This window comes from Martes martes (genome assembly GCF_963455335.1).
Source record: "Martes martes genome assembly, chromosome: 7".
Taxonomy (NCBI): domain Eukaryota; kingdom Metazoa; phylum Chordata; class Mammalia; order Carnivora; family Mustelidae; genus Martes; species Martes martes.
The window spans coordinates 32,427,754-32,439,935 of record NC_137894.1 but is presented as its reverse complement, the minus strand read 5'-3'; the positions used below and the strand labels follow the sequence as shown (position 1 = coordinate 32,439,935).

Genomic DNA, 12,182 nt, shown 5'->3' with positions numbered 1-12,182 from the left:
GAGAGGCTTGTAATTGTCATTTGACTCTGGTCTTGAGGATGGCGACTGCCAACTGTGGAATGGGTAAATTTGGGATTTTTGTCCAAATATATCTGGACTTTTTCACGAACAAGGAACTTCTTGTTTGGAATTGTTTACCAGAATTACTAGATGGTTCTGAGAAAATAATATCCTACATGGGGCTACTTAAGTCCTCTTATTTTTCCCTATGGTATGACCTCAGGTGACTTTCTTCTGGCTTTCAGTTGAGGACCCTATCCATCACTGAGGTGAGTGAATTGATTTACTTCATGGGTATATTTCCTTTGTTTAAGGAGTTTCCACTGGACGCCTTTTCCATTTGGGGGTGGCTATAGCCCAGGATGAGTTTTGTCTACAACCTGAGATAATATATTTACTTGTGAGAAACTTGGTCTCAGCTTGAGGTTTGCTTTTAGGGTATTTTTTTAATAGAAGACATTTTTTTTTATTGAGGCAAAATATATGTCACATAAAATTTACCTCTTTAAACATTTTTAGGTGTACAATTTAGTGGCATTAATTACATTCACTGTGTTGTATAACCATAACCACTATCTATTTCAAAACCTGTTTCATCACCATATACAAACACTATGTACCCATTAAATAATAACTGTCCATTTCTTCCTCACCTCTAAGCCCTAACAACCTCTGTTCTGCTTTGTTTCTCTGAATTTGCCTCTTTTAGTTATTTCATATAAGCAAAATCATATAATATTTGCCTTTTTGTGTCTTGCTTTTATTCCACTTAGCATAATGTTTTCAAGGTTCATCTGTGTTGTAGCATGTTATACAGAATTCCATTCCCTTTTAAGGCTGATAATATTCCATTGTATGTATATACCACATTTTGTTTATCAGTTTGTTGATGGACATTTGGGTTGCTTCCATAGAGATTTTTTCTTTTGAATTAAAAAAAAATTTTTTTTAATTTTAAGTAGGCTCCCCACCCAACGTGGGGCTTAAAATCACGGCGCTGAGATTAAGAGTGACAGGCTCTACTGTCTAGCCAGCTGCCCCTCCATAGACTATTTTTAATGTGTCAGGTTTTTTTTAAGGTTTGTTTATTTATTTTAGAGTGGGGAGAGGGGCAGAGGAAGAGAGAATCCCAAGCAGACTCCCCACTGAGACCAGAGCCTGATGTGGAGCTCGAACCCATGACCCCGAGGTCAGACCCCAGTCAAAACCAATGCCCAACCCACTGTGCCACCCAGGTGCCCCATAATGTGTCAGTATTAAAGAATGTAAAGGTTGTGGAGGTTGGGAATGTTACACATATTCTGGAAATATGTCATTTTTCTATGCTGTGTATAATAATTTCTTCTACAAAGTAATTACTATCTGTTTTTTGTTTTCAGTACTGATTTTATAGATATGTGCTTTTGACTTCATTAATACTGTTCCCTTTTCCTATGTTTCCGTTCTTGCATACACAGAATTGTAGAGTCAGAAGGTAATTTAGTTGTTATCTAATTCAGTTTACAATTCACATGAGATTGCTCTCACAGCATCTTTGATAAACAGTTATCTCATTTCAGTGTTTCTGCTGTAACAGAAAAAAGTGTTTCTGCACTTTTTTTGATTTGCTTTTTGAAGAGATAGTTAATCTTAATTGTCTCCGTATCTTCAGCTCTGTTTTCTTAGTCTATTGTAATCTGGCTTTTGCCCTACCACTTCACTGATTAAATTGAGCTGAGCATTGGCATTTTTTTTATTGTGGTAAAATATACAGAACATGAAATTTATCATTTTAGCCATTTTTAAGTGTATAGTTTTGTGGCATTAAGTACATTCACATTGTTCAGCCCCATGGCCAAACTTTTCCATTTTCTCAAACTGAATCTTTTTTTTTGTTGTTTCCTAAATTTTATTTTAAATTATACAAAATATTCCAGATAAATGAGTTCTTATCATCATCTTCCTCCTCTTCCTCATCTTGGTTAATCCGGAAGTAATGTAACTCATAACTCTCCTTGCTGTTAGCGACTGTGTGCAGCCAGTCATGGAGATTGTTCTTCTTCGGTATGTTTTGGTGAGATATTTCAAATACCTTTTGGAAAAAGGCGCCTCAGAGGTTACAGTAATCTCGGGGCGCCTGGGTGGCTCAGTGGGTTAAAGCCTCTGCCTTCGGCTCAGGTCATGATCTCAGAGTCCTGGGATCGAGCCCCACATCTGGCTCTCTGCTCAGCAGGGAGCCTGCTTCCTCCTCTCTCTCTCTCTGCCTGCCTCTCTGCCTACTTGTGATCTCTAACTGTCAAATAAAAATAAATAAAATCTTAAAAAAAAAAAAAAGAAGTTACGGTAATCTTGCTTTTGCTCCTTTCAATTGTTATCACCCCTCCACCGAGATTTCCAGCTTTTCCATTCACTTTGATTCTCTCTTGAAGAAAACTGCTCAAAATTGGCAGCATCCATGATATCATCTTCTACAGGGTGGGTGCAATCAAGGGTAAACTTCAGAACTTCTTTTTTTGCCCCCCTTCGCCACAAACTCTTTCACGGGTGCCATGGCGGCAGGAGAGGCAGAAAGGGCTCAGACTGAATCTTTGTACCCATTAAACAATAACTCTGCATTACTCCCTTCCCCCAGCACCTGGGACTCAACATTCTACTTTCTTTTTCCTTTTTCTCTTTTTTCCCAGTTTTATTGAGATATAATTGACATGATATTATATTATATAATGATGATTTGATAGTGTGTATATTGCACTTACTGCAGTAAGTTTAGTTAACGTCCCCATATAATTTCAAAACTTCTGTGTGTGTGTGTGTGTGTGTGAGATGAGAACTTTTAAGATCTCTTAGTACTTTCAGATATATGGTTACTATATTGTTTATGTTAGTCACTGTGCTGTACTTTACATCCCAGAACTTATTTATAACTGGAAGTTTATACCTTTTGACTCCCCTCATGCTTTTGCCCACCCTCCACCCCCACCACTGGCAACCACCAATCTATTCTTTATGAGTTCGATTTTTTTCCTTTTAGCTTCTGCATATCAGTGAGATCATACAGTTTATCTTTCTCTATGACTTTACTTATCATAATGTCCTCAAGGCCCATCCATGTCATGAATGGAAAAAAAAGAATCTTTATTTTTTTGTGGCTGAATAGTATTTCTGTGTGTGTGTGTGTGTGTGTGTGTATCACATTTTCTTTATCAATAATATTCTACTTTCTGTCTCTATGAATTTGATTAGTCTGGGTTTACGTCATATAAGTGGAATCATACAGTATTCATCCTTTGTTTCTGGCTTATTGTAGTTAGCAGTAATATCTTCAGGGTTCATCCATGTTGTACATGTGTTGGAATTTTATTCCTCTTTAAGGCTGAGTAATACTCCATTCCATATTCCATAATATACCACATTTTATTTATCCATTCAGTCACTGATTGACATTTGAGTTGATTCACCTTCTATTGTCAGTAACACTGCCATGAACATTGGTGTATAAATGTCTGAGTCCCTGTTTTTCTTTTCTTTTCTTTTCTCTCTCTCTCTCTTTCATTCATTCATTCTTTTTTTTTTTTTTTAAGAGTTCAGCTTTTTATTGAACATGTTTATAAAAGAGGTTTAGTCAAATAGACCAAAGTGCATGCTGTCAGCCTCCTCAGGTTCTTCTTTCTGTGGTTCACTTTCTTTCCTCAGCTGAGGCCACAGTGGTGAAGGGGCAGGTCCGCCACCCTTTGCAGATGAGACTCCTGTGTAGACGATGGCCAGAGTCTTTGCACACAAGCCTGGTCAGAGAGGTTCAGCATTTACTTTGGCTGTGTTGATGAGAGCATTGATTGTAACCTCCATAACCGTCACCTCCTCATTGTGCAGGAGGAGGGCCCAGGAGATGCCGGTGAAAGTGTTGGGCTGGCAGCTGCCAGGCTATTCACAGGATGAAGTGGGGGCTTTACCCCAACATGGACTTAGCTTCTTTGGAAGGACTACTTTAGCAGCAAATGCAGAAATGGCTCCCTGCTTTCATTTCTTTTGAGTGTATACTCAGTAGTGGAATTGCTGGATCATGTAATTCTGTTTTTTTTTTTTTTTTTTTAAAGAAGGAGCAATGCTGACTTTTCGTTTATTTATTTATTTATTAAGATTTTATTTATTTATTTGACAGATGGAGATCACAAGTAGGCAGAGAGGCAGGCAGAGAGAGAGGGGGAAGCAGGCTTCCCGCTGAGCAGAGAGCCTGATGTGGGGCTCGATCCCAGGACCCTGGGATCATGACCTGAGCTGAAGGCAGAGGCTTTAACCCACTGAGCCACCCAGGCGCCCCTGATTTTTCATTTAAATGGAAGTGCTAATAAGATCTATAGGTCCTAAGTGCCCAAGTCTTTTTTTTTTTTTTTTGAAGATTTTATTTATTTATTTGTCAGAGAAGGAGAGAGATGGGGAGAGAGAGGGAGAGAGAACACAAGCAGGGAGAGCAGCAGGCAGAGGGAGAAGCAGACTCCCCGCTAAGCAGGGAGCCTGATGCGAGACTTAATCCCAGGACCCTGGGATCATGGCCTGAGCGAAAGGCAGATGTTTAACCCACTGAGTCACCCAGGTGTCCCTCTTTTTTTTTTTTTTTTTGATAGAGAGCGAGAGAGAGAAAATGCGTGCATGAGGGTGGGGCAGAGGGAGAGGAAGAGAGAGAATCTCAAGCAAACTCCCCACTGAGTATAGAGCCTGAGGTGGGGCTCTGTCTCACAACCCTGAGATCATGACCTGAGCCAAAATCAGGAGTTGGGTGCCTAACTGACTGAGCCACCCTGGTGTCCCTTAAGTGCCCAACTCTTGAATTTTGACAAACATATGTACTCATGTAATCATTGCTCAGAACAAATTAAACGTCTTTGTCATCCAGAAAGTTTCCTCATGCCCCTTTCCAAGCAGTCCTCCCTTTGGTTCTCTAGGAGGAGCCACTCTGATTTCTGTCCCTATAAATTAATTTTGTCTGTGCTTGAAGTTCTTACAGGGGGAATGAATAATATGTACTATTTAGCTTTAGTTATCTTTTCCTCCGTTTTTTATATTCATCCATGTTGCTGTAATGTATCAGTAGTTTTTTAGTTTTTAATTTTTTAAAAAGTGCCAATATTCCATTGTATGACTTAATATACCAGAGTTTATCCATTCTCTTATTGAGGAACATTTGTGTTGTTTCCAGTTTTTGACTGTTATGTAAAAGCTTCTGTGAACATTCATTTATGTATCTTTTTGTGTGTGGGTGACATGTGTTTTAATCTCTCAACAGTAAGTACCTAGGGAATGAAATTGTTGGGTCATATATAAACTGTATGTTTTAACTTTAAATGAGCCTGCCAGACTGGTTGCTATAAATTCTTTGATACTGTCAGTCTTTTTCATATTAGACATGCTGGTAAATATGTTGTAGTATCTTATTGTGACTTTAATTTGCTTTAAATTTATGACTGGTGATGTTGAACACTTTTTCAGCAATACTTACTGATCATTTCTTTTGTGAGAGAAATATTCAAGGCTTTTGCCTATTTTTAAATTGGATTATTTGTTTTCTTCTTATTGATTTGTAAGAATTCTGTACTGGGGATACAAGTTCTTTTGTCTGTTATATATATTATGATTCCCTCCCGACTGATTCTTTCCTGTTCACTTTCTTAATGCATATTTTGATGATTTTAATTTTTAGAAGTTTTAATTTTGATGAGGCTGATGTATGTTTTTTTCTTTTATGATTAATGCTTTTTGTGTCTTGAGAATCTTACCCTTAGTCACAGACTGAGTTTTGTGCCCCCTCCTCTTCTATACTGGTATTGTAAAAATTAATTCTTTTTGTGAAGGAGGTATTTACTTTGATTCATGACACTTTTTAAAAATCAGTACATAGCATACATAAAAGTGCATAAGTCATAATTCTATAGCTCAATAAATTTTCACAAGGTGGATGTATTCATATATCCACTTTGATTAAGATATGGAACATCATCGGCATCCCAGAGGCCCTCCCTCATGCTCCATACTAGTCATTAACTACTCCCAAATGTGGTTACTTACATCTGACTTAAAGTATGTAGATCAGTTTTGCTGTGCTTTTGAACTTAATATAAACAGAGTCATTTAGTATGTACTTAAAAAATATCTTTTTGTATCTTTTTCATTTGTTATATAGTATTCCACTGTGAGGCTATACCCTAGTTTATTCAGTTTACTATTTGTTTGTTTGTTTATTTTTGTTTTTATTTATTTTTGAGAGAGAGCGAGCGAGCACCAGGGGAGGAGCAGTGGGAGAAGGGAGAAGCAGACTCCCTGCTGAGCAGACAGCCTAATGTGGGGCTTGATCCCAGGACCCTGGGTTCATGACCTGAGCTGAAGACAGATGCTTAACCAACTGAGCTACCCAGGTGCCCCTGTTCAGTTTACTCTTGATGAACATTTGGGATACTTTGATTTTAAGGTATTATGCATAATGCCACCATGAAGTTATTTGGGTATACACATGTACTTAGGAGTAGGATTGCTTGGTCAGTGGAAGGATAGAATTAGGTTCAGTAGATATAAGCAAACAGTTTCCAGATATGTTTAATCTCTTTTGTATGCATGTACACATGTGCATTTGTCCCCATGCATTTCTATAGGCATAGAAATTCCTTAAAAATAAAAAGTTCTCTTCTGCTTTTCCTATCATAGAAAAACTTTTAAATCTAATTTAATTTTGTGTTGCTAAGTTACATCTAGTTGACAGCACAAACACATTTTAAAATTGGAAAATCTTTAATGGTTGGGCAGAAACTTGGTGTAGTTTAATGAGTGATCATGAAGATTTGGGTTATAGCCCTGCCCCATTCATTAATTAGCTGGTGAAAGTGAGCAAATCACTTAGCCTCTGGAGTCTTAATTTTGTCATCTGCAGTGTTAGAATAGTCCATGAGTTATAGAACTTGCTAGCCTCAAAGGACCATTCAGTGGACTAGTAGGGGAGGAAAACAATTTGATGTGGATATATATGAAATATATATAAATAAATTATATATTCTAATATATTCTGTGTACTTACAGAATATAAGTAATTCATATGAATCAGTATATAATAATAAAAAATTTTTAATATAAATGGGAGGATACATATATACCCATGCATCCCTAAAAAGGATAAATGTAATTGTTAAATTTTGATTTGCATAAGTAAAATAGGATATGTAGTAAAACCATAATTGTTTTTTTTTGGTCATAATTGATCTTTTTATATGACTTTTTCTTTCTTCCTCATCTATTTTAAGCTCACAAGAAGCAAACAAATTGGGTAGCAAATAATTTAAGAATAATAACTTTTTAAAAACCAGCTTCTGGCATTTATATGGGGTGAGTACTGACTTGGTCCAGTGTCCTCTTCCTTCTCCATCATCATTTATGAACAGAGTCGATGTTTCTGCTGATCCTGGGCCTATTTGCCCTCAGATCCATTCCTCACCTTCCCTTCTTTGCTGTGTCTTGTGAAGAGCTGACCCTTGCAGACTTCTTCCCTTAACAGGCCTCTGTGTCAGCAGTTTCTGTCTGGGTTAGCAAGTGAGAGGAACTGGAAGGAGATTAGAGGGCAGGAGGAAGAAGAACCCAGGGTTTTCCTCTCTTTGTTTTTGCTTGGGGAAGTTGGAGGAGTGGGTGGTCTCTGGAAGCATCTCTTCTGTTGCTTCTGCCGGTCAGGCCATCTTGGTTTTAGTTTCTTCCTGGTAACTTCAGCCCTGGATACTGGTAGCAACACATTTCCTCCCCTTTTTTCTTCCAGTGGTAGATTTTTTTTGTTCCCATGCTAACCTCTGATTTGCCCCACCATTCCCTGGTGGGCCTCTCATTTCTCTCATCACCTGTTCACTGCATTGAAGTCGCTCTGTTTTAAATTCTCAAGTGTTTTTCATGTTCCCTTGTTAGACCCTGACTGATACAAAGCTCAGATTGATAGTAATAAAAATGTCTTACATTTACATTTGTTTCAAGATTTGTCCTCTTTCTAAAAATTCTGGTATAGTTAACATACAGTGTTATATTAGTTTCAAGTGTACAGTATAGAGATTCAACAGTTCCATGTATTACTCAGTGCTCATCAAGGTAAGTGTACTCTTAATCCCTTTACTTTTTCCCGCCCTGGCATGGTCGGTTTGCTCTCTATAGTTAAGAGTCTGTTTTTGGTTTGTCTGTTTTTCCCCTCTTTGTTCGTTTTGATTCTTAAATTCCTCATATGAGTGAAATCATATGGTATTTGTCTTCTTCTGACTGACTTATTTCACTTAACATTATACTTTTTAGATCCATCCATGTTGCCACAAATGGCAAGATTTCATTCTTTTTTATGGCTGAGTAATATTCCACGCACACATGTACACACACACACACACTCCACATCTTCTTTATCCATCTCTCGATGGACACTTGGGCTGCTGCCATAATCTGGCTATTTTAAATACTGCAATAAACAAAGGAGTGCATGTATTTTTTTGAATTAGTGTTTCTGTGTTTTGGGGGAGTCAATACCTAGTAGTGGAATTATTAGATCATATGGTAATTCTGTTTTTAACTTTTCGAAGAATCTCCATACTGTCTTGCACAGTGGCTGCACCAGTTGGCATTCCCACCAACAGCTCACAAGAGTTCCTTTTTCTCCACATTCTCACCAACACTTGTTGCTTCTTGTGTTGTTGATTCTGACAGGTGTCAAGTGATAGCTCATTGTGGTTTTGATTTGCATTTACCTGATGATGGGTGGGGTTAAGCATCTTTTCATGTATCTGTTAGCCATCTATATGTCTTTGGAAAAATGTTCATGTCTTCTGCCTATTTTTTTTTTCTTCTGCCCATTTTAAAATTGGATTACTTTTGGGGTGTTAAGTTGTGTAAGGTCTTTATGTATTTGAATACTAACCCCCATACCAGATATGTCATTTACAAATATTTTCTCCCATTCAGTAGGTTGTCTTGTCTTCTAGTTTTGCTGGTTTCCTTTGCTGTCCAGAAGCTTTTTATTTGATGTAGTCCCACTAGTTTATTTACTTTTGTTTCCCTTGCCTCAGGAGAAGATTTGCCGTATCTTCCAATGTTCCAAATAATATATGGCGGTAGAAAAGTATTATTAGTCCTGTTATAACATGAGGAAATTAGCATTTATTGAATGGCCACTTTCAGCTTTTTCATAATTTTCCACTGAAAATTATTATTATTTTTAAAGATTTTATTTATTTATTTGACAGAGATCACAAGTAGGCAGAGAGGCAGGCAGAGACGGGGGTGGGAAGCAGGCTCCAGAGCAGAGAGCCTGATGCGGGGCTCAATCCCAGGACCCTGGGATCATGACCCGAGCTGAAGGCAGAGGCTTTAGCCCACTGAGCCACCAAGGCACCCCTGAAAATTATTTTTTAAAGATTTTACTTATTACTTGAGACAGAGAGATCACAGTCAGTGGGGATGGGTAGAGGGAGAAGCAGACTCCTCACTGAGCAGGGAGCCTGATGTAGGACTTGATCCCAGAACCCTGGGATCATGACCTAAGCCGAAGGCAGACGCTTAACAGACTGAGCAAGCCAGGTACCCTCCACTGAAAGTTACTGAGGGAAAAATGGAGTTCCAGAGAAGTTAAATAATTTGCTGTAGGTCCCGAGAAGGCTGGTACTGAATCAGGATGGGAATTCTAGATAAAAAAAAAAAAACCATGTGCTATGTCTGCTTATCCCGGAAGAGATCCTTTATCAAAGAAGGCTTCATTTATGATGTACTTACAAAAGTGTTAGTCGTTTTAGAAAATTTTTCAACTGAAAGTTCAAAGCACAATAACTTTCTGCTCAGCCTTCATATATCCAGGATGTTATTTCCTAGCATTAATCAAAGTGTAATATATCATTTGAGTTAGGGCCATTTGGTGGAAAATTTGGTATCTAGGGCAAATTACAAGGAAGAAGGATTCTTAACAGTTGTCACGTTTATTTGGTTATGTAGTTGTTTCACATAGAAGTCTAGTGCATCCTTAGAGAGGGAAGGAAAGAGGAGGGATGTCACAAAAGAGTAGAATGGGGTCAAGAGAAGAGAAGGGCCAAGGCAGTATGGTTGCCAGGTTGCCAGCCTTCTACCCACACTGCCTTGGTGATGGCGGAAGGGCAGCGTGGGAACTGGAGATACCGAGGAAGTTTTTATACAATAGCTGAAAGACATCACCTTATCTTCATCTCATCAGCTGGCCCCCTGATCCCTGTGGTAATAGAGGCTCCTGAAGTATAGCATCAGAGATGACCACCATTCTCCACTGTAAAATAGAGGAGGCTCAACTTTGCCTTTATTGTGCCTATCTTTTTTTTTAGAGGATCTTTTGTGTAGGTAATTCTCATAATACTTGTGAAAACATGTAGAAACCAGTACTCCTGTTTGTAGGGAATTGGAGTGGGCAATGATTTGGAATACAAGAAATTCAATTCACACATTTACAGGTAAATTCTAACTATAGACTCAAGATTTATAGACTCTTTCTAAGGCATCGAGAATTTCCTCATCTTTGAAAAATAACTAATAATACAGATAATAAAAATAGCAACAACAGTTAACACTTGTAGGACTTACTATGTGCCAGAAATTGAACCTCTATATATTGTCATTCAATCTTCCCAACTCTGTGAGGGTATTTTATTCCTTGACCCTCCTACTTAAAAGTGTAACCCCTTACTCTATACTCCTTGTCCCTCTTCTCTGCTTTTTTTCCATAGAAAAATATCACTCATATATAACTTATTTTATTATCATCTATCCCTTCTGCTAGCACTTTCTGACTTCCCCCCAACTCTGTCCCCACTGATTTAAGGCAGGAGGGCAGCTTTGTTCACTTTTGTATCCCCAGTGCCTAGAACAGTACCTGGCACATGGTAGATATTCAGTGAATATTTGTTGAATGAATGAATGACTCTCTGTTTTATAGATGAGTTAACTGTATATTTCCCAAGATCATACAATAATAGGACAGTTATGGGGCTCTGAAATGATTTCTAAAATCTCTGATGAAGGTAAAATTCTTTTAGCATTGAGACAAACTCTTGTCTCCAGGAGTGTGAAATGACCGTTAAACCTTTGGATTTGATGATGCCTTCCCTTCTTCTAATCTCTAGGTCTTCCTTTCCTTCCTTGGGCTTTTAAGCTGCCCTGCAAATTGAGTATTTTTTTCTCCATTTTTCATCCAGGAAATGGAGAAAATTACTCATCTTTCATTGTGAGATTTTAATAGTAGCAAAACTCAGATTTGCTTTTTATGAATTTTTTCTATAGCTGAAAGCTGTAGAAGCAGTGATACTTCATGACATTTTGAACTCAGAGATTTCAGTGTCTCCTTCTACTCTTGCCCTTCAGAGGGTAGGTGACAGAGTGGTAGGCTGTACAAATGAGTCTTAGCCCTAGATGACTCACTGAGCCTAATCCCAGAACTACACTTACAGTGTAGCTCTCTACCCACTTTTCATGTGTGCGTGTGTGCGCACACACCCCTCCACCCACACCCACCTCTAAGCTTAGTGATTTGTATGGCCTTTAATAGGAAATTTAATTCCAGAAGTGGTCAGGTGGAATGTAAATGGCTTAAGATCTGTTGACTGATGGGGCTTGAGGAAAGAGAAGGATGGAAACAAAAGTCTTCAAAGAACCTCAGATAGGCCCTTGCTGACTAGAAGAAGGGTGGTCCCACCCTGAATATGGGTTACTGGAAGATGAGTCCACTGCTTAACATTTTACCTTTTTTTCCTTCCTTCTGGCATAGAAAACCGTATCCGTACTTTCTTGTCATAATTTTATCTTATAAATTCCATTGATATTCCCTACTGTGTTCTGGCTCCACTGACTCTGGGTCACAGTAAGGCTTTTTTTCCTTCCTGTCATTTTATGGATCTATAAGTCTTAGGTTTTCCGTTAATGTATCTCCTAAGGTTATGAGACAAATGATTGCAAATAATTAGAAATCATTTCCATCATGTTTCCTGCTGTATTCTTTCTTTTACCTTTTTAAGAGAGAATATTTCAGATATGTATTAAAGTGCATAGAAAAATACGAACCTCCATGTACTCACTGGCCAGATTTAATAAATAAAAACATTTAGTCACGCATCCTTTAGCGATTTTTATTTTTTTGCATCAAAGCATCAAAGAACTAAAGTCTCCCTCACCCCTTTTTTTTTTTTTTTAAA

The 12,182-nt window shown here is 38.1% G+C and overlaps 1 protein-coding gene and 1 pseudogene across 4 annotated transcripts in view; one reads left to right on the top strand and one right to left on the bottom strand.

Annotated features, from left to right (window-relative positions):
- BBS4 (Bardet-Biedl syndrome 4) overlaps window positions 1-12,182 on the top strand; it is a 54,984-nt gene that overhangs the window by 21,022 nt on the left and 21,780 nt on the right. The window contains exon 3 of one of the 3 annotated variants that reach the window (XM_080807419.1): window positions 224-269. The exons of the other annotated variants lie outside the window; for them this stretch is intronic. The gene's annotated coding sequence lies outside the window, so the exon portion shown is untranslated. The remainder of the gene's footprint in view (window positions 1-223; window positions 270-12,182) is intronic. 3 annotated transcript variants of the gene reach the window in all.
- Window positions 1,889-2,530, bottom strand: LOC308346030 (large ribosomal subunit protein eL22-like; annotated as a pseudogene). Its single transcript has 2 exons — window positions 2,328-2,530; window positions 1,889-2,106 (listed from the first exon to the last, which is right to left on the bottom strand). The product of its transcript is annotated as a large ribosomal subunit protein eL22-like (transcript).